The 6,453-nt window shown below is 55.0% G+C and overlaps 1 long non-coding RNA gene across 1 annotated transcript; it reads left to right on the plus strand.

Moving 5' to 3' along the window:
- The first annotated feature begins 3,569 nt into the window (after positions 1 to 3,569).
- On the plus strand, positions 3,570 to 5,660 carry LOC115286009. The gene is made up of 2 exons (XR_003905814.1): positions 3,570 to 4,794; positions 5,264 to 5,660. It is a non-coding gene; the product is annotated as an uncharacterized LOC115286009 (long non-coding RNA).
- Positions 5,661 to 6,453: the final 793 nt, after the last annotated feature.

The raw sequence follows: 6,453 nt of genomic DNA on the forward strand, positions 1-6,453 counted from the left end.
TGGACTCACCCAGTGCTGGAAGGCACAACCGACAAGTGCACAGGCCTGTTGTCTGTCATGGTCCTGTTCTGTGCTATATGACCCACCCCAGTTCAGTCCTCTGTGTCCCTCCCAGTCTGTGCCCTCTTCCCTGTGCCCTTGGACCCAGCAGCCCCTGGTGCTCAGAAGGGCCTCAGCGTGTGCTTGGGAACGAACACACAGAGCCTTCCCACATAAGCAAACCGTGGAGCCCAGGGGAGGCACCAGCCTGGCAGAGGCAGGGCTCCAGTGTTTGGGAGGCCAAGGCCAGTGCCACCGAAGAGGCCGGGCTTGCCCCAGGCTGTGGAGGGGGCTCCGGTCTTGAATGTCTCCACATGTTAAAATCAGGAACCTCAGGGGCACCTGGGTGGCTCAGTCCGTTAAGCCTCCGACTTCGGCTCAGGTCAGATCTCACGTTCGTGGGTTTGAGCCCAGTGTGAGCTCTATGCTGACAGCTCAGAGCCTGGAGCCTGCTTCCGGTTCTGTGTCTCCTTCTCTCTCTGCCCCTCCCCCTCTCATGCTCTGTCTCTCTCCGATGTTTTATTTATCAAAAATAAATAAAACATTAAAAAAAAATCAGGAACCTCAGATTCAACCTTCTTTCCAGCTAGAACCTTCCTCCTCCTCCATCTCCGTCTTGGGTTCGTGGGCAGCTGCCCTTCAGCAGTCACGGGGACAATGCATGTTTGCGGAGTGCCCATTCTGCTGTGTGCCCTGGCCCGGGAGCCCCAGAGAACCAGGCAGTCTCAGCTGAGGGGCAGTACCTGCCGTGGCCACAGGGGGCGCTGCTGCTCAGCTTCCGCCACTTCGTGCCCGCGTCAGTGGACACACCCTCTGATTGTTGTCAGTGGGCACACCTTCCGATTGTTGGAGAATAGCCGGGCATCTAGATTTGCTTGGGAAACGCTACAATTAAAAAATATGGACGACTGAATTAATTTGTTTTTACACCAGATGAGATAAAGAGGGTATGTTTCTTGTTGCCTTTGGTCTCTGGGCAGCTTTCCACCCCAACTGATACGTTCTTGGTTCATCTCTTTACTTCCAAGTGAAACCCATTTCCAATGCAATACAGCTCCACCTTGTCCATTTCGCTAAAACTGCGCGAGCCGAGTCCACGGGCACACTTGAAGGCTCGGTCTTTACGTCCGGGCTCCCTTGGATCATGGACGCCGGCCCTGGACCCCTTACCTATGGCCAGGCGATCTGCAGAGTAGGGAAGAGGTGAGGCGTGGGGCAGCCAGTCCTTCCTCCAGGCCCGGGCAGAGGCATGGCGGGAATGCGGATGCACGCTGCTCTCATCAGCCCACCCCAGACTGTGTCGCCGTCGGGGGAAAAAGGCAAGATGTCAGTGCTTCTCTCCAAAGCTGAGTGTCTTTTTATAATATCTCACAGGGAAAAAATAGGTCAGCATCGCCCCAAATGCAGGCCAATTTTCCTGCAGTCCAATCAAGAGCGTGTAGATGGGCCGCTTGGCGTGCCAGGAGGCTTGAGATCACCGCGTCAGAAGCAGTGAGGATGAGTGGGGATGGAAGGAGGGCCTTGGATCCCAGGGAGATATTTTAAGCCAAGGGGACCGAGGAGCCCTGCTCCATCTGCTAGCAATTCCAGGCTATAAAAAACCATTAGCAATGACAGAATAGTGAGGAAATGAAGAAGCCAGGGGTTAAGATGCTGTGCATCTGCCTATCTAAAATGGAATTTTAGAAAACGAAGCTTTTTCTCTAAATGGTACCACATCCTTGATTTAGAAAAGCAAGTCAGCTCACAAGCCCATGCCTTTGATAGGTCGGTTCGATCAAATTCAGTTTAGATCGAAAAGCTACACCATGCAAAGTGCCCATCGTGATGAATGGTCAACACAACGTGGACCATCCGATCAGGGGAGTAGCATTCAGTCTGACAGAGGAAGGTGATGCGGGGGCGCCCGGGAAGCTCAGTGGGCTCAGGTCACGATCTCGCGGTTTGTGGGATCGAGCCCCGCGTTGGGCTCTGTGCTGATGGCTTAGAGCCTAGAGCCTCTTTCAGATTTTGTGTCTTTCCTTCTCTCCACTCCTCCCCTGCTCATGCTCTGTCTCTCTCTATCTCTCAATAATAAAGATGTGAAAAAAATTTAATAAAAAACAAAGAGGAAGATGATGCTGACAGGTACGTCAGGTGGGTGACCCCCGAGGCCGTGATGCTGAGTGACATAAGCCTGTGGCCAAGGGACAAATACTGGATGATTCCACTCACAAGAGGCACCTAGGAGTAGTCAAGTCCACTGAGGTAGAGGGGAAGTAGAACAGAGGTCACGGGGCGGGGGCGGGGGCGGGGGCGGGGAGCTGTTGTTTGATTGCATCTTGGTGCAGAGTCTCCCTCTGGGAGAGGGTAAAGGGCCCTCGGGGCTGGTAGACATGGGAGGGCATACCCCCGACCGCACACTCACACAAGCATGAAAATGGCAAGTTTTATGTTACGGAGATTTCCCCACAGTTTAAACCACCCCACCAGAGCCAGGAACCTGACACAGGCCAAGACACCTTTGAGACTAGGAAGTACTTTTTTATCACACAGGCCAGGAGAGCGGGGTGACTTATCTCTCTTGTCTCTTCTGTCCCCAGCGATTTTTACGTAATCTTATACTTCTCCTGTTGACCGGCCGGGCATCAGCACATCCTGTCCTGATGAAAACGACACGATTCTGTACACTTGACGGGGGTATTTAAGGAGACCATCAGAGCAAAATGTGCTTCTGTCTCTTAACTTCTGAAAGTGTGTGTTTTTCTGAGTCCTCCCGTGGTCAACATTCATGTGTCAAACTCTGGACTGCATCACGATGATTTAAAAATATTCCACCTGCCCGTCGGTGGCCTCTGTCTCTGCCCCTCTGACCTCTGTATTGAGGAAGACGGCTTTGCCATCCTTCCCTGGCCTCGGAGATTTCTCCAGGGCTCCTCAATTCCGGAGCACTGTCTCACGGAAGGGCAGTTGGGGACAGCCCGTGGCCTCCTGCCTGCCGCAGAGCCCCGCACATTCTCCATCCCCAGATTAGACTGGAGGGCTGGGAGGACTCATGCCCAGGGCTGGGCCTCCTCACTGGGTTGGGCAGTGCTGGCCGGGGGTGTGTGGTGGGGCTGGGTGGGGACTCTGGCCTGGCCGCAGACTTGGGACGGAAGGAGGACGTGGTTCCCATTGGTTTTGGGCCGGGGAGTCTAATGAGAAGTAGTGGGGTTGCCACAACAGTTGGGGGGCTCAACACGGTGGACCCCGAGAGCAGGCGATGTGCTCCCTTCAGGGAGACACGGCAGCCCCAGGGGCGGCGCGAGGGTAGCAGTCGTTCGAGGCCCGGCTGCCGAAAGAGCTGAGTTGGGGCGTAAGTTTCTGTGCAGAGGGCGGGATGCGGATGCAGAAACCAGACTGAGGGATAAAGCAGGACTGGGGGTTAAGAGTAAGACCGCAGCTAAGGTGTCCTCGTGAGAGCGTGGCGGTCAAGGCCAGATGGGCAGCTCGGGGAGGTAGGCAGTCAGTATTGATTGGATGGTGGGTGGGTGGGTGGGGGGCTGAGCGGGTGATCTACCCACGGACGCCTAGGTTGATGAAGCTAGAAAAGTAAGCAAAGATCAGGCCACGAAGGCCTCATAAGGAGTTGAGCATAGTCTGGAAAACCATGTACAGAGTTGGAGCAGGAGGGTGACACATGGCTCCGTGTGTGTGAAAGAGCCCTCTGATTGCATGGGGAAATAGGGAACAGGCCTGGGAGCAAGGGTCCAGCTGGAGGAAGGCAGCTGCAGTGAAAGATGCGTCAAAATCAGGTGAGCGACAACAGGATGAAGAAAGTGGGTGAATTCCATGGGTGTTTAAAGAACACCATTGTCAGGAAACGGTGACTCAGGTCTTTGGGGAACAAGAGGAAAGGTCCAGTGTGACCCCCAGTTGATGAGGCAGCTGGCGGATGGCAGCACCTTCCATCAGGGTAGGGGACAGAAAGTGGGTCACATGAGGGAAGAGGGAGGGATTATCTTGATAGTCATGGTGCCTGTGACACTTGGTGGCTCCGATCTGTCTGCAAGCCACTTCCTCCCCTGGAGCCGAGGGAAGGCCCCTGGCTTCTGCACCCCTTCCCCGGGCTGCCCCGCCCCTTCCCCACAACCCCGGAACTTAGCTCAGTGCTGGGATGTGGTTCGAATTTAGGTCGTTGGTCTGACCGGTAAACGTGGAGCTGAGCTGGGATTGGATGGTCTCTAAGAGCCGGGTCACTCCTGTGACTTGGGGCCGAGCGGGGGACTTGAGGGCCTGACAGGTCAACGTGGAGCGGCGTCTAGAGCAAGCCGGCTGTGGGGAAGAGGTCTCCGTGTCTGGGCTGCGTCTCAAGCCCGAGGCACAGTGCCAGCCAGACCTCGGCCTCCTTGTCCCCAGGCACCTGTGTGTCATTGCTCCGGGCTCTTGTGTGAAGAGCCCTTTCTCATGACAAGCATCACAAAGCCTGAATGTCACCCTTGTTGCAAAGGAAGCTGATGTGGACAGAGCGTGTGCTGCCTTCCTCCGCAGGAACAGGGTTTGGCAATAAACCAAAGACTCACTATTACAACATGTCCTCAGGGAAGTAGGTCATGTGTCCCCAAGAGAGTCACAGAGGCCAAGGAGAGTGAGAAGCTGGGGCTGAGCAGGGCTTTCTTTTTCTCAAAGCTCCAAAGGGTGGGAGCCAGGAGCCATTTTGTTTTCCTGCCCGTGATCTGTGTCCTTCCCCAGGGTTGGCCATCCCCACCACCCCCATCCGTATCTTCTTGCTCTCAGGTAAATGAACACAGAAACGCCTTCTCTGTCTTGCCCGTGGCCGACCCCTGGGAGACACTGGCCATTGTTGGGCTGTCACCTGGTCCTACCTTGTAGATGAAGAATAGAAGTTGGTAGATCACGTCTGTGGGGTGTTTGCTCGTGACCTAGCGTGAGTCCGTGGAGTGTCCGCTGTGAAGCTTCCCTCGGGTTTCCGAGAGAGGCCTTGGTGCGTGGTAAGGCGTCCCCCCGTGGTGAGGTGGCCCCGACGGGCCTGGGAGGGACACGGCCGAACCAGCAGCGGAGCAGCGCCAGATCTGCGGGTCGGCTAGAGAAGCGTCAGCTGGGCTGAGGTGTCACAGAGGCTGGGCGAGGGGGCACGGGAGGGTGCTTCCTCCTTCTGGCTCATGTCCCTGAGGAGTCAGGAAGGAGCGTGGGTCCCTCAGCACCCTGCTTGTGGCGGGGACCGAAGGGGGTAACTCCCCTGCAGGAACAGGAGAAAGAGGGACCTTGTGGATCCTCGCCATTGTTCCAGAAATATGTTCGCTGCCCTCGCTCTTCTGAGACACAGACAACGGACGGCGTCACCGACTGACCTTCAAAACGCAGGAGTTTGCTGCTTGTAGGGGGGCCTCTGTCAGACTCTGGCTGGAGAGACTGCGCGAGTCCCAGCGTTCTGAGTGAGCCCACCGCGTAAAGCTTTATGTCTCGCACTTTTTTGTCTTGCCTCCAAGACATTTCCATCTTCTCAGTGTTCTGTCCCCAAGATGGGGCAGTGTTGTTGGTGTGTTAGGAAACAGCCCCTGGACAAAGTGGGGTGCTGTCAAGGACGTGATCATTTTTTCCTCTAAGTGATTCTGTATTTACATTAAAGGATAAATACATAAGATGCACGGTCATCTTCAAGTGATTGAAAATAAATGCATGAGGGCGCCTGGGTGGCTCAGACGGTTGAGCATCCCATGTTGGTGCTCAGGTCCTGATCTCACAGTTCGAGAGTTCGAGCCCCGCGTCAGGCTCTGCGCTCAGCGCCTGGAGCTGCTTCGGATTCTGTGTCTCCCTCTCTCTCTCTGTCCCTCCCCCACTGGTACTCTGTTTCTCTCTCAAAAATAAAGATTAAAAAAAATAAATATGTATTGACTTAATTCAGTTACTAAACAGAATGATGTGTTTACTTAATTGGAGACTGCCGTAGAGCCGAAGCACAGAAAGAAAGCGTGCACTGAAATACGTGGAGGGAGAATGGCCGTTTGTGCAGGTCCCGCTCGGCTGGTGTTGAGCACCTGCTGTGTGGTGGATGATGCTCAAAGTCCTGGGAGGAAGGAGATGAGAGTTCAGAAGCCGCCTTCATTTCAGGGCCAGGAAATAAAGGACGTATGCACGGGCACGTTGACGGTAGCAAAAAAAAAATAGAAAGCAAAAAACGGGAAGACACCTCAAGAGGGAAAGTTTGAAGAGAGCTGGGCTCCACTTGTGGGTCGTGAACATTCTGCGGGCTTCAGATCCACAAGGCTGACAGGGCGGGATTCCGCCACACGTCAGGTCAGTCGGGAGAAGAGCAGGACGCACTAGCGCGAGGTCATCTCCCCAGGACGTCTGACGTCTGTGCGGGGAGAGAAGTGCTAAGATACGTTGCAGGTCATCACCCTGCTCACTCCGAGCGTGCGGCGATGTGTTCGA

This window comes from Suricata suricatta, chromosome 2 (assembly GCF_006229205.1).
Source record: "Suricata suricatta isolate VVHF042 chromosome 2, meerkat_22Aug2017_6uvM2_HiC, whole genome shotgun sequence".
Taxonomy (NCBI): Eukaryota; Metazoa; Chordata; class Mammalia; order Carnivora; family Herpestidae; genus Suricata; species Suricata suricatta.